This window comes from Salvelinus namaycush, chromosome 4 (genome assembly GCF_016432855.1).
Source record: "Salvelinus namaycush isolate Seneca chromosome 4, SaNama_1.0, whole genome shotgun sequence".
NCBI lineage: Eukaryota > Metazoa > Chordata > Actinopteri > Salmoniformes > Salmonidae > Salvelinus > Salvelinus namaycush.
The window spans coordinates 43,817,422-43,837,651 of NC_052310.1; the positions used below are offsets into that span (position 1 = coordinate 43,817,422).

Genomic DNA, 20,230 nt, shown 5'->3' on the forward strand with positions numbered 1-20,230 from the left:
TCTTCCAAATGGACAATGACCCCAAGCATACTTCCAAAGTTGTGGCAAAATGGCTTAAGGTAAACAAAGTCAAGGTATTGGAGTGGCCATCACAAAGCCCTGACCTCAATCCTATAGAAAATTTGTGGGCAGAACTGAAAAAGCGTGTGCAAGCAAGGAGGCCTACAAACCTGATTCAGTTACACCAGCTCTGTCAGGAGGAATGGGCTAAAATTCACCCAACCTATTGTGGGAAGCTTGTGGAAGGCTACCAGAAACATTTGACCCAAGTTAAACAATTTAAAGGCATTGCTACCAAATACTAATTGAGTGTATGTAAACTTCTGACCCACTGGGAATGTGATGAAAGAAATAAAAGCTGAAATAAATCATTCTCTCTACTATTATTCTGACACAGGGAGGAGGTGAGGGCCATGGGAGTGTGGTGCCAACATCTCCCTCAATGTGAGCAAGACAAAGGAGCTGATCGTGGACTACAGGAAAAGGAGGGCTGAACAGGCCCCCATTAACATTGACTGGGCTGTAGTGGAGCGGGTCGAGAGTTTCAAGTTCCTTGGTGTCCATATAACCAACAAACTATCATGGTCCAAACACAACAAGTCAGTTGTGAAGAGGGCACGACAACACTTTTTCCCCCTCAGGAGACTGAAAAGATTTGTCATGAGTCCCCAGATCTTCAAAAAGTTCTACAGCTGCTCAATCGAGAGCATCCTGACCTTTACATCACCGCCTGGTATGTCAACTGCTCGGCATCCGACGACAAAGCGCTTACGGAGGGTAGTGCGTACGGCCCAATACATCACTGGGGCCAAGCTTCCTGCTATCCAGGACCTATATACTAGGCGGTGTCAGAGGAAGGCCTCCAGTCACCAAAGTCATAGACTGTTCCCTCTGCTACTGCACGGCAAGCGGTAACAGAGAGCCAAGTCTAGGACCAAAAGGCTCCTTAACAGCTTCTACCCCCAAGCCATAATATTGCTGAACAATTCATCAAATGGCTCAGCGGACTATTTACATTGACCCCCCCCCCCCTATTATCTATGCATAGTCACTTTACCTCTGCCTACATGTACAAATTACCTCGACTAAACTGTACCCCTGCACATTGACTCGGAACTGGTATATACAGTACCAGTCAAAAGTTTGAAATAGCACATATGGAATAATTTAGTAACCAAAAATGTGTTAAACAAATCAAAATATATTTTATATTTTAGATTCTTCAAAGTAGCCACCTTTTGCCTTGATGAATGCCAAGATTGTGCAAAGCTGTCATCAAGGCAAAGGGTGGCTACTTTGAAGAATCTAAAATCTAAAATATATTTTGATTTGTTTAACACTTTTTTGGTTACTAAATTATTCCATGTATGTTTTTTCATAGTTTTGATATCTTCACTATTATTCTACAATGTAGAAAATAGTAAAAATAAAGAAAAACAATTGAATGACTGGTAATTTTGAAAGAACAGTGATAAGACATTTGGGTGACAACTAAACCAAAACTCTGTCATTGTTTTACCATTGGAATTTCATTGTGCTTTTAGATGGTTGGAAGCATAGTGATAACACATTGGAAATTCAACTTACTTTTGTGTGGTTGAAAATACTGCAGGTTGTAAACTCATTGATCAACTAAACCAAATATTACTCAATTTTCCATGTCGAAAATACGTAGTGTGCCCAGTGGGCTACTCCATACAAAGGGGGCCCCAGTGGAGTGTCGGGACTGTGAAGGGGACACATATATTTTGGACGGAGGCATGCTACTTTACCATATTGTGTCTGAGTTGTTTTAGGGGATTGGAGAAATCACGTGACAGTCCTAGTACTTAATTGCAAACACATTTAAGGAAGTAGAATGCTTGTAAAGAAAAGTTTGTGCAAGGGAGGTCTATGGAAAATAAGACGAAAGAGAGTATCTTCCGTGTACAACGTAAAACACCAAATAATGCATGCAGAGCAGATTATAACGGCTCTTTTCTATAATTATCAAAATCCAGAAAAGAGCCGTTAAATTCTACAACCACTTGAAAGGAAACGATTTCCAAACCTTCCACAACAAAGCCATCACCAACAGAGAGATGAACCTGGAGAATAGTCCCCTAAGCAAGCTGGTCCTGGGGCTCTGTTCACAAACACAAACAGACCCCAAAGAGCCCCAGGACAGCAACACAATTAGACCCAACCAAATCATGAGAAAACAAAATGATAATTACTTGACACATTGGAAAGAATTAACAAAAAAACTGAGCAAACAAGAATGAATGCTAATTGCCCTAAACAGAGAGTACACAGTGGCAGAATACCTGACCACAGTAACTCACCCAAACTTAAGGAAAGCTTTGACTATGTACAGACTCAGCGAGCATAGCCTTGCTATTGAGAAAGGCCGCCGTAGGCAGACATGGCTCTCAAGAGAAGACAGACTATGTGCACACTGCCCACAAAATGAGGTGGAAACTGAGCTGCACTTCCTAACCTTCCTAAAGTGTATGACCATATTAGAGAAACATATTTCCTGCAGATTACACAGATCCACAAAGAATTCGAAAACAAACCCAATTTTGTTAAACTCCCATATCTACTGGGTGAAATACCACAGTGTGCCATCACAGCAGCAAGATTTGTGACCTGTTGCCACAAGAAAAGGGCATCCAGTGAAGAACAAACACCATTGTAAATACAACCCATATTTATGTTAATTTATTTTCCCTTTTGTACTTCAACTATTTGCACATCATTGCAACACTGTATATAGACATAATATGACATTTGAAATGTATTTATTATTTTGGAACTTTTGTGAGTGTAATGTTTACTGTTAATTTTTTATTGTTTAGTTCACTTTTGTTTATTGACTACTTCACTTGCTTTGGCAATGTTAACATATGTTTCCCATGCTAATAAAGCCCTTGAAGAGAGAGAGAGAGAGAGAGAGAGAGAGAGAGAGAGAGAGAGAGAGAGAGAGAGAGAGAGAGAGAGAGAGAGAGAGAGAGAGAGAGAGAGAGAGAGAGAGAGAGAGAGAGAGAGAGAGAGAGAGAGAGAGAGAGAGAGAGAGAGAGAGAGAGAGAGAGAGAGAGAGAGAGAGAGAGAGAGAGAGAGAGAGAGAGAGAGAGAGAGAGAGAGAGAGAGAGAGAGAGAGAGTCTGTGTCTGTGTCTGTGTCTGTGTCTGTGTCTGTGTCTGTGTCTGTGTCTGTGTCTGTGTCTGTGTCTGTGTCTGTGTCTGTGTCTGTGTCTGTGTCTGTGTCTGTGTCTGTGGCAGAGGTGTTATTCTGACAAGACTTTGTGTGTTGTGCTAACTTCTAGAAATAAGCATTCAGAAAACATCCTAAACAGAAACATCTTATATTTATTTCCCTGTTATAGAGTAACTAACAGAAATCTCTCACTGTCTCCTGACCTATCCACTCTACCGTGTAGCCCACTCACTAATTCATTGGAGAGAAGTGGGAGCATCAATAAACACGGTCTTGAGGAAACCACAAGCACCCCAATCAATCCCTGCAGTTTAAATATAGCACGCATAGCCCTTAGTGAATTAGCAACACACATGCACGCACACTCATGACATGATTTAATCAGCTCAAAATGGGCCTGGCTCGTTTGAAAGCCACTTAGGAGCATTACATATCATTGATTATTAAGAGGCTACAGTTCTCTTCTGGACAGAGGGTACAGGGCTCGGGGAGCTATGTTGGTTTTCACAGGGACATTTACAATGGAAATGAATGAATCCTAAGGGACTAAGAGTACATGTGATAGAGAGGAGGATGGAAGTGTGTGTGCTAACGTGGGTAGACATAGACACATACATACGTAACGCATGCGTAGCACATAATGCTAGCACATAATGCTAGCACATACAGACAACATGCACGCACGCACGCACAATTGCACACGCACGCACGCGCGCACACACACACACACACACACACACACACACACACACACACACACACACACACACACACACACACACACACACACACACAGTGGGAGCAGGAAGAACAGTGTCCCCATAAGACTCAGTTCATAATTCAGAAGTGTTAATAATGAAGCATTGTTTTCATTTCAAATCATGTAGCTACAGTCCAACACTCCACTACAGCTGAGCCCCTGCAGCTCTAACCATATTGGTTAGAGAGATCACGATGTGTTGTGCAGTCAGCCCATGCAGTGTGTGTGTGTGTGTGTGTGTGTGTGCGTGTGTGTGACAGCTCATATACTCGGTTTTACTCGAAGAGCGCCTACAATAATTGAACAGGGTAAATCCATTTGAATTCAATCACATTTTGACAGCACCCATTTTGACTTGAACACAACCTTCCATACATATTTGACCATTGCAGAAGTGCTCAGAAAATGACTATTTGGACCTGAATGCCAAAACATTCAAGAGATAAATGTACTTGCTTCCGGAAACTAGGCGTATGTCACGCGTCACTACTTCGATGGGCTGGACATGCCGAGAGATGAGTTCGGATTGGTCTGCCATGTAGCCCGCTTCTGTCTATAACATGAGCTGGTCAGTATATGTAGGTTATCCTTTCTAATGCAGCTTTTTTGAAAGATATCACGTAGTAGTTCTTTAAGTGTTGCTCTCCACTTTCTGGAGGACCGAGTTTTGAAGTCAGTGGAATGCCCTGTGGAATTAGAGTATGATAGCAAAAGAAATTGAGAAAATTCTGGAGTTTGATTGCAAATGTGCAGAGGGAGTCGAAAAGAGAACACACAGAAGGCTGTTGTATAAAACACCTGTCTCTCCGGATTACATCTTCAAACTAAGGGCAACCATGGCATCCGTGACAGAGAGGGAGAAGCGTCCATCCACTTATACGGATGAGATAGTCTAGCTAGCTACATATTCAGATATTATACATTTAAAATTTTGTCAGAAAGTTGTTTTCATTTCAAGTTAAAGCATACTGTTAGCTACCTAGCTAACGTTAGCTGGCTGGCTTGCTGGCTAACATTACGTGTATGATCTGTGTAGTAATATTATTCATATCTCAGATCCATTTGCATTGCTAGTTATAGTCTAATGTTACCTAGCTAACATTAAACCTGGTTGGTTAGCTACCTGCAGATTCATGCAGGGTAGTAACGTTATGAGTTGGGATTATGGTTAATTGTTTAGCTAGCTAGCCACATGTCTAAACAAAAGACTCCACTATGGAACAAACCATTTCACTACACCTTCTGTATCCTGTGCATGTGACAAATAAATTTAGATTTTGTTTGATATAGTATATGTTTACCAAAGACGGTAATGTGAAGAACATGACCTGCACCAAAGTCAAATTAGGATATAATGTTAGGCCAACGAAACAGTGTCCAAGTTCTAAAATTCTCCAATAGAATGCCCTACTTTTATTTTGTCACACTTACAACCGGCATAAGCTATTTTCTGTAATTGGCTCGCCATCTACTTGTAAATAAGGATCTTGTTGTGAGTTTATTTTCCTGTAATAATGAAGACAAATTAGCTAAAGTGAAGACATTTTCAGCTATATGATATGGTCATTATTTGAACTGGCTAGCCAGCTAACTTAACATTCGCTAGCTAGCTAACAAGCTAGAAACAAACCAAAACATTGTTTAGAAAGTTGTTTTTCATTGCCTGGTCTGCTAGATTGACATATACTAAATTCATTTTTAAACATGTGGATTTATTGGTGTTAAAATACACTAGTTATGCTATTTTGGACCAGCAGGCTGCTGATGTCATGCAGCCTGTAGTTTTTGTGTTTATACTTTTTCATAACGACAATGACAATTTAATGTCGGACAACATCAGTCTTGAAATCTTTGGTTGTTTAGTCTTGAAATCTTTGGTTGGGGCTAAGGCTGAAGAGGGTGTGAAGGATGCTGAATCGGTGTAGACAAAGAAGAGCTCTCCAGTAGGTTTACCAAAACATTCAGGGCCTATTTTACATTATCTAAAGTTTTTGTGTTGTGCCCGCTATCGGTTGAGACACAACATGCTCTTGAATACAGGGTGGGTGTCATGTTTTGGCTGATAAATGTACTAAAATGGGAATAAAATCGAAACTTCAACTTTCAAATGGTACCACAAAGATGATACACACATCAGATCATTTTTACTTGAATGGGAATATATGTTGTTTTAAATTATACCATCAATCCTCCATAGGAAACCTATTTAAATCATAGAAATATAGATAATAGAATAGACATGACAATTTAAGGAGAAATTCTTCTTTGTGGTAGTAATTAGAAGTTAAAAGCTAAATTGCAATGGTCTGAAGGGATAGGTGTCACGTTCCTGACCTGTTTTCTCTTGTTTTGTATTTATTTAGTATGGTCAGGGCGTGAGTTGGGTGGGTTGTCTATGTGTTGTTTTCTATGTTGGGGTTTTGTGTGTTCGGCCTGGTATGATTCTCAATCAGAGGCAGCTGTCAATCGTTGTCCCTGATTGAGAATCATACTTAGGCAGCCGGGGTTCACGTGTGTGTTTGTGGGTGTTTGTATTTCGTGTCAGTGTTCGTGCCACACGGGACTGTCTTTCGGTTTGATTCGCTTTTGTTATTTTGTTTCGTGTAGTGTTCAGTTTATTGTTAATAAATCATGGACACTTTCCACTCTGCGTCTTGGTCCGATCCCTACACCTCCTCTTCAGACGAAGAGGAGGAAATCAGCCGTTACAATAGGTCCATTCTATTAATTCTATGATTGAAATCATAGATTTCTGTACTCTGTATTCTGTATTCAACTGATGGCGGGCATAACACAAAATACATTGGTGTATTTTTTTGTATTATTACGTAATAATAATCATATCTAATGTGCCTTTTAATCCATCCAGTCCCTCCCTACTCCCGTCCTCGGCTCTCTTAATGATGACATCATTCTAGCGTTGAACTTTGGTGTGTTGCGTAATCACAGTTGTCTGATCTGGCTACTTGGCACAGACGGCTTAAAAACAGAGCTGCGATGGTGATGACATTTTACTAGAACTGGTTGTCTTGGTAACGCACACGCACTGAACAAACGCACGGGCGATTTGAAGGACAGGATCTTATAAGGGATATTGAAAATAACCTAAAATAGAAGAGGGGGAGAGGCACAGGGAGAGAGAGAGAAAGAAGAGAAAAATAGGAGATAACAAGAGGGATGGACAGGTCGAGACTAATAAAGAGAGACAGCTTCACAAGTACAGTACACCATGTCTTCAAATGCACAGATCCCTTTTCCTTTTTTTCTTGGGTCCTCTACCCTTTACAGTGCTGCCTCCCTTCTGCAGATGTGAGTTGCTGAAATGAAAACATCTGCCGCAGGAGAGACACATCTTCACAAGTACATGTACAGTACAGCATGTCTTAAAATGCACAGATCCCTAGGTAAAAGGTTAAGACAACCTAATACCTAACCACATCACACACAATTGAGACAAGCAAAGGGTCAAGCTGCAGTGCAGCGCCCCTGGATGGAGAGCATGTTGTGGGGGATAAGGGTCTTGCTCAAGGGCTCAACAGTAGTGGAATGTCTTTTAGGATGTGAACCCAGCTGCCCTCCTGTTGCCAGAGCAATTCCCCCCTTTTTCCATTGCCCGGCCCGGGATTCGGCCACCCTTCAGATCCAACTCCTTAGCCGCTGGGATACCTACCTATTAGAATGCTCTAGTCTTAACCTTCGTTATAGGGAGATCCCTTTTTCTTTTGTCTTGGGTCCTTTACCTTCTCCAGTTCTACCTCCCTTCTGCAGTTGTGAGTTGCTAAAATGAAAAGGCCAGCATGGAGGTGGAATGTAAAAAGGAGAGGCCCGGCGAGAGGGAGAGATAGTGAATGCCAGGGTGCGTGAGTAACACACGCACGTGCGCAATTGGCACTCTGCAGTGGCGTGAGGGTCGTGTCCTGCGTGTGTTGGCACTGCTGTGCCAACACACACAAACACACACACACACACACACACAAACACTGGATGGAGACTAGGGTCATGGCAGGTTGCCATGGTAACTGGAGGGGAATGAGGGGGTTGTTCAGTGCATCGGCCAAGCTGCCCATGTGCATACCTGATGGGACATGCTGACTCGTCTGAGCAAGGGAATAGAATATACTGTAGAGTCCTTAGATCAGTCACATACACACGCAAGCAGCACACGGCAATTTGAAGAAAAAAAACTCAGAAGTCCTCTAAAGAGAGGGAGAGTGTCATTCTGACAAGAACATGTGTTAAAGATCAACAGACATAGAAATCCTGACTGAGTGTGGACAGATGCAGAAGAATAGATTGTGAGGGGGCCGTAATGTTCGACATTGCAGGAACAGGTGTGTGTGTGTGAGGGGAGATGTATTGCTCTAGTTTAATAGCAGATCATGATCCTAATTAAGATCAAGATCCTAATTAGACACTCCGGTGGCAGAGATTTTTTCCCCAGATAACCTTGGTGTGTTGCCGGGAAATATAGGCCGAGGTCACATGATGCAATACACCTACCAGAGTGATGATGGATGTTTAATCATTAATACATGCATGAATCGGATAAATAACTACATTCAACAGCAGAGGCCTGAGCTGGTGTTCATGGATGAAAAGCTTTATAGTAGAACTCTGCTGACCTCTACTTGATATGTTAAAGGTGTCAACTGTTTAAGTATAGCAGCAGTTCCATTTGCCAAGACAAGACCTACCCCCACTGTTTACAAACAGTGAGGTGTGTTGTGGGCAGTGGTTGTGGCTGCACATACTCCAAATTTGATCTGTCTTATAAGCTCAAGGCTAGAGAAAACCAATATGTATGTCCATTTTACATGTACCTCTCTGGCTGTATTTGTGATGATTGTATATATATATTTTGTTTTGTTTATTTGTTGCAATAAAACTACACACACGCACGCACACACACACACAGACCTCATAGTGTCACATCTCATAATAGTTTGCCTTGCTTTCTGTCACTGTGCTGAGTACTATGAAATGTAAGCCTGATACACGCACACGTGCATACGCACACACGCACACTCCTTAAGGGTTCTATCCCTCTACCCCAGAATGTAATGTGTATTTTAGCCAATGACAGCTAATAAAAGCTAACATAGTCATGTCAAACTCTGAAATGACACCTAACTAGGTGCCTTTTCCTTTGTTTGAGCTGTTTTGCATGACATTGACAGGCTATCCATATTAATGATGCTACTGTATGATCTCGCCTGGTCAGAAAAATGGCTAGCCGTCTCATCCGACACAGTTCAAATCATATCAAATCACATTTTATTGGTCACATACACATGGTTAGCAGATGTTATTGCGAGTGTAGCGAAATGCTTGTGTTTCTAGTTCCGACAGTGCAGTAATGTCTAACAAGTAATCTAACAATTCCACAACAACTACCTAATACACAGATGGAATAAGAATATATACATATACATATATGGATGAGCAATGACAGAGCAGCATAGGCAAGATGCAATAGATGGTATAAAATACAGCATATACATACAGTGGGGAGAACAAGTATTTGATACACTGCCGATTTTGCAGGTTTTCCTACTTACAAAGCATGTAGAGGTCTGTAATTGTTTATCATAGGTACACTTCAACTGTGAGAGACGGAATCTAAAACAAAAATCCAGAAAATCCCATTGTATGATTTTTACGTAATTCATTTGCATTTTATTGCATGACATAAGTACATCAGAAAAGCAGAACTTAATATTTTGTACAGAAACCTTTGTTTGCAATTACAGAGATCATACGTTTCCTGTAGTTCTTGACCAGGTTTGCACACACTGCAGCAGGGATTTTGGCCCACTCCTCCATACAGACCTTCTCCAGATCCTTCAGGTTTCGGGGCTGTCGCTGGGCAATACGGACTTTCAGCTCCCTCCAAAGATTTTCTATTGTGTTCAGGTCTGGAGACTGGCTAGGCCACTCCAGGACCTTGAGATGCTTCTTACGGAGCCACTCCTTAGTTGCCCTGGCTGTGTGTTTCGGGTCCTTGTCATGCTGGAAGACCCAGCCACGACCCTTCTTCAATGCTCTTACTGAGGGAAGGAGGTTGTTGGTCAAGATCTCGCGATACACGGCCCCATCCATCCTCCCTCAATACGGTGCAGTCATCCTGTCCCCTTTGCAGAAAAGCATCCCCAAAGAATGATGTTTCCACCTCCATGCTTCACGGTTGGGATGGTGTTCTTGGGGTTGTACTCATCCTTCTTCTTCCTCCAAACACGGCGAGTGGTTTAGACAAAAAAGCTCTATTTTTGTCTCATCAGACCACATGACCTTCTCCCATTCCTCCTCTGGATCATCCAGATGGTCATTGGCAAACTTCAGACGGGCCTGGACATGCGCTGGCTTGAGCAGGGGGACCTTGCGTGCGCTGCAGGATTTTAATCCATGACGGCGTAGTGTGTTACTAATGGTTTTCTTTGAGACTGTGGTCCCAGCTCTCTTCAGGTCATTGACCAGGTCCTGCCGTGTAGTTCTGGGCTGATCCCTCACCTTCCTCATGATCATTGATGCCCCACGAGGTGAGATCTTGCATGGAGCCCCAGACCGAGGGTGATTGACCGTCATCTTGAACTTCTTCCATTTTCTAATAATTGCGCCAACAGTTGTTGCCTTCTCACCAAGCTGCTTGCCTATTGTCCTGTAGCCCATCCCAGCCTTGTGCAGGTCTACAATTTTATCCCTGATGTCCTTACACAGCTCCCTGGTCTTGGCCATTGTGGAGAGGTTGGAGTCTGTTTGATTGAGTGTGTGGACAGGTGTCTTTTATACAGGTAACGAGTTCAAACAGGTGCAGTTAATACAGGTAATGAGTGGAGAACAGGAGGGCTTCTTAAAGAAAAACTAACATGTCTGTGAGAGCCGGAATTCTTACTGGTTGGTAGGTGATCAAATACTTATGTCATGCAATAAAATGCAAATTAATTACTTAAAAATCATACAATGTGATTTTATGGATTTTTGTTTTAGATTCCATTTCTCACAGTTGAAGTGTACCTATGATAAACAATTACAGACCTCTACATGCTTTGTAAGTAGGAAAACCTGCAAAATCGGCAGTGTATCAAATACTTGTTCTCCCCACTGTATGAGATGAATAATGCAAGATATGTAAACATTATTAAAGTGGCATTATTATTAAAGTGGCATTCACTTAAAGTGGCAGGGGGAGATCAAATTCTTATTTTGCATTGTTGCAGAGGTTAGAGAGGCAAACAGCAAGGTTAATACAAAGCGGTGCTGTTGCAAACTAAACTGACACTGACAATTAGCCAATTGTTACTTTTGTTTCAGTATTTCAGTGCGGAGTCAAATGAGGGCGTTATGTTTCATGAAGCCATTACAAAAGTGTTGCTGACCTCTGTTGGATGCATGTGATGGGCAGTGGGCTGACTAAGAGGAGGTACTGTATCTAAATAAGTCTTGGTTAATCATTACATGACTTTCACCACACTGCCTATGTTTTGCTCAGAGTCTGGCAGTAACCCAACGATCAGAGGCAGAGGATGTGCTCTTTCGGCTGCTGCTGCTGCTGATGACAACAAGTTGTTCTTCTACATCATCATAATTATACGTCTGCATTTTGTCTGCATTTTAACTCACGTTTTAGCTCCTTTTTTCTTCTTCTCAGGAACCAGCCAGGCAGCAACCCTGTACTGTACTGTTCCATAAAGAAGTCAGCCGGAGTTGCTACCAATGACTGGATACATGAACGGACAAAGCCCTCGGTCATGTGACACCATTCATTCCTATGTGAAGACTCAATAGCGCATTGAAGTCAAACGAAGTCGGTTAAGACGGCGTCTTATTGAGACATAACATGCGCAGTTTGAGCTACTCCAGGAAGTGACTTTGCAGGCTGGCTCAGTGCTGCCCCCTCTCATTGAGTAAGTCAAGTTGTAGGCCGACCGGGGTATGCAGGCTGCCATTAGCAACTAAATGATCCTTATCATTTCTGCATGTGATTATAAACAAATCGGTTCAAGGACATACATCTGATGTATTAGAAGCAATTATTGGTAATATGATTGACTTCAAATACACATTGCCATTTTCCATTCACTATAATGTGGGATCCTGTTTTCCGCTAACAATGCCTGCAGTAACATGGTTGGTCTTGAACTTCCAATGTCTCCAGTCGTTCTCCCCTGGTTGGTACCAAATTTGTGGGCCATCATTCAAACAAAGAGATGCCTCCCTGGCCACCAGTGCATATTTACAAACTATGTTTGCATATATATAATGGCAATAAAATCAAAAATGATGCTGGTATTCTATTGTCCATTATTTAATTGTTTATTATATTATGTTCTTAGCTGGAAATATATTTACAAAATGTATAGTAGTCATAATTCATAAATGGCACCATACAGGGTTCTATTTGGAACCAATTTTGGTTCAGTGAAGAAGAATCCTTGGGGTTCTATATTTTGGTTCAGTGAAGAACCCATAGGGTTCTGATCAAAGAACCGCATAAAAGGGTTCTACCGTATATAGAACTTTTAGGGGTTACATATATGAAGCAAGCAGTAGCACCCTGTCTTTCTAGTCTAGTGGTTAGAGCGTTGGGCCAGTAACCGACAGGTTGCTGGATTGAATCCCTAAACTGCTGAGGTAAAAATCTGTTGTTCTTCTCCTAGGTAGTTAACCCACTGTTCCCCAGGTGCTGAAGACATGGATGTTGATTATGGCAGCCCCCTGCACTGCTCTGATTCAGAGGGGTTGGGTTAAATGAGGAAGACACATTTCAGTTGTATGACTGAATTAGTATCCCTTTTTCCTTTCTAACAAGAAGCCACTGTTAGCATGCCCTGGCTATTCCAATCAACACAGAAAGGACAGACACACAACATGCAATGGTAATGCACAATCAGATCATCCAGTTTGTTGTTTCTGCATGCTCTCTGTGTGTCTTTCCTGTCTCTTTTTATTTCCTGCTGGCGTGATTTCTTGCAGGATGTGATGCGATGGGAAGTGACATTGTACCCCTCCCCTTCCAGTCTGTGTCAGTGAAGTTTACCGGAGTAACAGGTTTGCCCAGGGCTAGGAGGGGACTGAGCAGACACGCGCACACACACACACACACACACACACACACACACACACACACACACTCCATTCTCTCACAGGGCCCTTCTTCCTCAGAATCTCCTTTTCAGGGAGACGTGAGTTTTTCACAGGGAATGGAAAGCCTAACTGGTGGGGGATACACATTGTTATGGGGGGATGCTGTGAGCAGAACATTACTTGTGTGCCTTTAAAACCGTGTTTGTTCTCTGTCAGATGCACCATGGGGAAGAAAACAAATACCTTTGTCGCACAGTCCCATGAATCATTAATAAAACACACTGAAAAAGAGGAGAACATTTGTGGAGAATTGTACCTCTGGCATTCATCTTTTTGTGAAAGTACACTACATAATCAAAAGTATGTGGCCACCTCCTCATTCTCATTCCAAAATCATGGGCATTAATATGGAGTTGGTCCCCCCTGTTGCTGCAGGGACTTGCTTCCATTCAGTCACAAGAGCATTAGTGAGGTTGTGTTGGGCGATTAGGCCTGGCTCGCAGTCGACATTCCAATTCTTCCCAAAGGTGTAAGATAGGGTTAAGGTCAGGGCTCTGTGCAGGCTAGTAAAGTTCTACCACACCGATCTCGACAAATAATTTCTGTATGGACCTCACTTTGTGCACAAGGGCATTGTCATGCTGAATGCTGAAACAGGAAAGGGCCTTCTCCAAACTGTTGCCACATAGTTGGAAGCACGTCTAGAACGTCATTGTATGCTGTAGCATTAAGATTTCACTTCACTGGAACTAAGGGGCCTAGACCGAACTATGAAAAACAGCCCCAGACCATTATTCCTCCTCCACCAAACTTTACAGTTGGCACTATGCATTCGGGCAGGTAGCGTTCTCCTGGCATGACTCATCACTACAGAGAACGCATTTCCACTGCTCCAATGTTGGCGGGCTTTACACCACTGCAGCCGACGCATGGCATTGCGCATGGTGATCTTTGGCTTCTGTGCGGCTGCTCGGCCATGGAAACCCATTTCATGAAGCTCCCGATGAACAGTTATTGTGCTGAAGAACAGTTATTGTGCTGACGTTGCTTCCAGAGGCAGTTTAGAACTCGGTAGTGTATGTTGCAATCGAGGACAGACGTATTTTACGTGCTAGGCGCTTCAGCAACTTGGCGGTCCTGTTCTGTGAGCTTGTGTGGCCTACCACTATGACGGTGCCACGTTGAAAGTCACTGAGCTCTTCAGTAAGGCCATTCTACTGCTAATGTTTGTCTACGGATATTGCATGGCTGTGTGCTCGATTTTATATACCGATCAGCAACGGGTGTGGCTGAAAAAGCCGAATCCACTAATTTGAAGGGGTGTCCACATACTTTTGTATATAGAGTGTAGCTATTATACAGATACAGTTGAAGTCGGAAGTTTACACAAGTTTCACAATTCATGACATTTAATCCTAGTAAAAATTCCCCGCCTTAGGTCAGTTAAGATCACCACTTTATTTTAAGAATGTGAAATGGCAGAATAATAGTAGAGATAATGATTTATTTCAGCTTTTATTTCTTTCATCACATTCCCAGTGGGTCAGAAGTTTACATACACTCAATAAGTATTAGGTAGCATTGCCTTTAAACTGTTTAACTTGGGTCAAATGTTTCAGGTAGCCTTCCACAAGCATCCCACAGTAAGTTGGGTGCATTTTGGCCCATTCCTCCTGACAGAGCTGGTGTAACTGAGTCAGGTTTGTAGGCCTACTTGCTCACACACGCTTTTTCAGTTCTTCCCACAAATTTTCTACAGGACTGAGGTCAGGGCTTTGTGATGGCCACTCCAATACCTTGACTTTGTTGTCCTTAAGCCATTTTGCCACAACTTTGGAAGTATGCTTGGGGTCATTGTCCATTTGGAAGACCCATTTGCGACCAAGCTTTAACTTCCTGACTGATGTCCTGAGATGTTCCTTCAATATATCGCCATAGTTTTCCTTCCTTCATGATGCCATCTTTTATGTGAAGTGCACCAGTCCCTCGTGCAGCAAATCACCTCCACAACATGATGCTGCCTCCCCCGTGCTTCACGGTTGGGATGGTGTTCCTCGGCTTGCAAGCCTCCCGCTTTTTCCTCCAAACGATGGTCATTATGGCCAAACAGTTCTATTGTTGTTTCATCAGACCAGAGGACATTTCTCCAAAATGTACGATCTTTGTCCCCATGTGCAGTTGCAAACCGTAGTCTGGCTTTTTTATGGCAGTTTTGGAGCAGTGGCTTCTTCCTTGCTGAACACCCTTTCAGGTTATGTCGATATAGGACTTGTTTTACTGTAGATAAAGATACTTTTGTATCTGTTTCCTCCAGCATCTTCACAAGGTCCTTTGCTGTTGTTCTGGGATTGATTTGCACTTTTTGCACCAAAGTACATTCATCTCTAGGAGACAGAACGCGTCTCCTTCCTGAGCGGTATGACAGCTGCGTGGTCCCATGGTGTTTATACTTGCGTACTATTGTTTGTACAGATGAACATAGTACCTTCAGGCGTTTGGAAATTGCTCCCAAGGATGAACCAGACTTGTGGAGGTCTACAATTTTTCTCCTGAGGTCTTGGCTGATTTCTTTTGATTTTCCCATGATGTCAAGCAAAGAGGCACTGAGTTTGAAGGTAGGCCTTGAAATACATCCACAGGTACACCTCCAATTGACTCAAATTATGTCAATTAGCCTATCAGAAGCTTCTAAAGCCATGACATAATTTTCGGGAATTTTCCAAGCTGTTTAAAGGCACAGTCAACTTAGTGTATGTAAACTTCTCACCCGCTAGAATTGTGATACAGTGAATTATAAGTGAAATAATCTGTCTGTGAACAATTGTTGGAAAAATTACTTGTGTCATGCACAAAGTAGATGTCCTAACCGACTTGCCAAAACTATAGTTTGTTAAGAAGACATTTGTGGAGTGGTTGAAAAACAAGTTTTAATGACTTCAACCTAAATGTACGTAAACTTCCGACTTCAACTGTATATACTGCTATAGGGAGATGTGAGAAGAAAGGAATCTTTACTATACTATGAAAGTGAATGCGTCATTTTGATACTGGATACACCTTGGAGACGCTTACCGTTTATGATGTTAGCAGCTGTTAATGTGAAACTTGCAGCAAGGAAAGGACAAGTACAGACACATACACACACATTCAAACCCGCACACATGTGCACGCACTCGCACGCACACACACACACACACACACACACACAGAGAGGCATTCTAATGAGGTGTCTGCCTCTTTTTTGTTTGCAGTAAGTGAGGAGAGGAGAATCTAGGTGACGTAAACATGTTTATCTCTAATCTGAAAGACCACACTGAGATCCTGCTTAATGAAGGAACAGTGGTTGGGGGCTCTGTATGTTGTAGATGTCTGTGAGAGATGCTAGAGGAGAAAAGGGTGTCATTGATCAAGCCACTGTGAGGCCAATTACAGAGATACACAGCACAGAGCAGAGTCACTCCACATCTCTGAGAGTCTAACATAGAGCCTCTTCACACTTATACACGTTTTGTAAAAATACAGTCGGCTACACATAATACTCAAATGTATACTTGGGTACTTGCTACGTCTCGACCACTACCTAGAGCACGACATTCACTGACAGTTGCCCACCTTGAAGCAGGAGGCAATCAGCTGTAAGGGAAGGTACTATGGCCCTATGAAGAAGAGTCTGAGTAGCAGGATGGCAAAATAGTATTCTTCTTTTCAATTCACATTACCACCTGATGGTTACACAATTACATAATAATTGTGCCAGCCCTAGTTAAATAAAGTTTAAAAAAAAATATATACAGTATATAATACTTACATACAATACAATGGGTATCATAAGTATTGGATTTTGAAAAACATTTTGTTGCTTTAAAAAGTCAGATTGAAATAGATTCAATTTAAAAAAAAATCATTGATCTACACAAAATACTGCATAAGAATGACAAATTAATACAAATTAAATAACTGAAATATGGTCTTTACATAAGTATTCACCCCCTTTTGTTTAGGCAAGCCTAATTAGTTCAGGAGTAAAATTTGGATTAACAAATCACATAATATGTTGGACTCACTGTGAAATAAGAGGGGTTGACATGGTTTATTAATGACTACGCCTTCCTCTGTCCCCATTCATACAACATCTGTAAGATCCCTCATCTAAGTATTCAAGCACAGATTCAACAATAAAGACCAGGGAACTATTCGAAAGCCTCATAAAGAAGGGCAGTGATTGTTAGATGGATCACAATAACAAATCAGACATTGAATATCTCTCTAAGCATCATCAAGTTACAGTTTTTTACGATTGCTGACACACTACAATTGAACTTTTCCCACAATTAGCAAAACCTTACACTCAAGGAGCAAAACACAAGGCTAGATTTGCACAACTGTAAGCACATTGTCAGCTTCACACTATTTGCAAAACATTACACACAGTGATTTGCAAAACACTAAACACACTTGTATACATCAGACACAGAAGTATATCATGATGTCACTTCCTTGTAATTCAAAAGCACTGACTGTCAAATTACCACACCTATGAGCCAATCTGTTAAACACAGCCATCAGGTGCACAAACACATGATTGCTAAATTGTAGACACACCAATCAGGTTTAAGCACTATAAACATGCAGGAGGTAGGTTCACCTGCCTTCAACCAAAATGGAAGGAGTCAGAAGAAGAGTGAGGGTGAGAGGAGGAGTACGCAGAGGCAGAGGCAGAGGCAGAGGCAGAGGCAGAGGCAGAGGCAGAGGCAGAGGCAGAGGCAGAGGCAGAGGCAGAGGTCGAGGAAGACCTGAAGCAGGAGGAGAATGTGCACAAAGAAGAAGAGGACCAAACTTATCAAATGACATTCGTGCAACACTAGTGGACCATGTTGTGAACCACGGATTGACGCTGAGGGAGGCTGGACTGAGAGTTCAGCCAAATCTTAGCAGATATACAGTGGCATCTGTCATAATGTCACATTTCGACAGGAAAACAGGTAAAAGAAGATCTGTCTACAGTTACAGTAATCAGCCGCTTATTGTATGCACCATATCCGCACTTGTGATACCCCTTCCTGTGACATTGTACAGTAAGTTACATGTATTATTCTCTACATAGGATTGAGGGTCGGGAACGACAAGGAGGAAGGGGGCCCATATTCACGCAAGAACAAGAGAGAGAGATAATAGACATGGTTTTGGCCAATAATGCTATCAGGCTCAGAGAACTACAAGCCAACATTATCAGTGACCATGCCATTTTCAATAATGTCCATCAGGTCTCTCAGTCAACACTGGCACGCATCCTGAAAAGACATCAGGTTCAAATGAAACAACTTTACCGAGTGCCTTTTGAGCGGAATTCAGAGAGGGTCAAACGGCTGCGACATGAGTATGTGGAGGTTTGTATTGTTCACTTTAGCACTGTGATGTTGCATACTGCACACAGGACTTCTTTACATTGACTGTATACTAGACCTATCCTGAACTACACAATCTTGTCTTTCACTGTATTTCAGGGAGTTTTGCAGATGGATGCTGAGGAAATCCTGCATGAATTCATATACTGTATACTGATGAGGTAGGGTTCAACCTCACAAAAGCAAGAAGGCGAGGCAGAAATATTATTGGCCACAGGGCTATAATCAATGTCCCAGGGCAACGTGGGGATAACATCACCCTTTGCGCTGCCATTTCACAGCATGGGGTTGTCCTCCATCATGCCAAAATGGGCCATTACAACACACCTCACATTCTCGCATTTTTGGACCGATTGCACCACATCGTCACAGTAGGTAATGAAATGCACCAGATGCAATACACGGTCTTCTGGGACAATGTGTCATTCCACCGCTCTGCTTTGGTCCAGAACTGGTTTCAACACCATCCACAGTTGACAGTACTATGCCTTCCACCATACTCTCCGTTTCTAAACCCTATCGAAGAGTTTTTCTCTGCATGGCGGTGGAAGGTTTACGATCTCCAGCCCCAGGCTCAGGTACCCCTCATTCAGGCCATGGAGGACGCCTGTGACCAAGTCGACGGCGCAGCTGTGCAAGGATGGATTCGACATTCAAGACGGTTCTTCCCGCGTTGTCTTGCTAATGACGATATTGCTTGTGATGTTGATGAAATTCTCTGGCCAGATCCAGCTAGGCGAAGAGATAATGTATAGTATGTTTACTGTAGTATTTTCTGTACAATATTGTCAGTTTTTTTCTGATTATTTTTTATGTTTGTTGTTGTTATTTACTGTAATTGTAACCTGTACTGGATACAGTATTTTAAGTTTGTCTGTTGTTTGCTGAGCTAACAGTGTTATGCACACTACTGTAGTAGCATGAAAACTGGGACATGTTTTGTTGTGATTCTCCATGTTGACATGTTGACTGATTTGGGTATATGGAGAGAAATAAATGATATTTTCCTCAGTCTGCAGCGTTGGTCTTGTGTAGTGTTTGTATAGTTGCACTTTCTCTGTGTACTTCATTTACACTACTCTAATCACTGACAATTAGACTTGCTAAAAGTGTTTTAGGTTAGCAACAGCAGTGTGTAACTGGTTCAAAAAGATTGAAGTCATATGAAATGTGTGTGTTTCGTATGGTAACAAAATATTATTTTTATGAAGTCGTGTATAGTTTTGACAAAAGTGTTCCATTTTGCAAATTATCTGAAGTGTTGTGCTACTTTGGTGTAGGGTTGTGCTAATTGTGTGTAGTGTTTTGACAAACCGGGCCCTGTTTTCAAAATTGTGCTTAAACAATTGAAAAAAACTGTAATAATTATGCTGTGGATGATGTATTAAACCACCCAGACACATCAAAGATGTATTTAGTCGTTCTTCTTAACTGAGCTGCAGGACAAGAAGGAAACTGCTCAGGGATGTCAGGTGTGTGTGTCAGTTCTCCATAAACTGACTGCATAAACTGAAAAGTAGAAGCTATTTATAAAAATTCTAAAAAGTTTATAAAATTACAAAGTAAAAATCATATCACTTCCTGAATTGATTGCATTCAATTCGAATTGAGCCCAACTCTGACACACACACACACACACACCTGACATCCCTGAGCAGTTTCCTTCTTGTCCTGCAGCTCAGTTAAGAAGAACGACTAAATACATCTTTGATGTGTCTGGGTGGTTTAATACATCATCCATAGCATAATTATTAATATTGATGATGGTTAAAGAGATATTCAATGTC

At 42.0% G+C, this 20,230-nt stretch overlaps 1 protein-coding gene across 1 annotated transcript in view; it reads right to left on the bottom strand.

Annotated features, from left to right (window-relative positions):
* Positions 1 to 20,230, bottom strand: part of LOC120046558 (sodium/potassium/calcium exchanger 3-like) — a 148,442-nt gene that overhangs the window by 71,123 nt on the left and 57,089 nt on the right. The window lies entirely within an intron of this gene.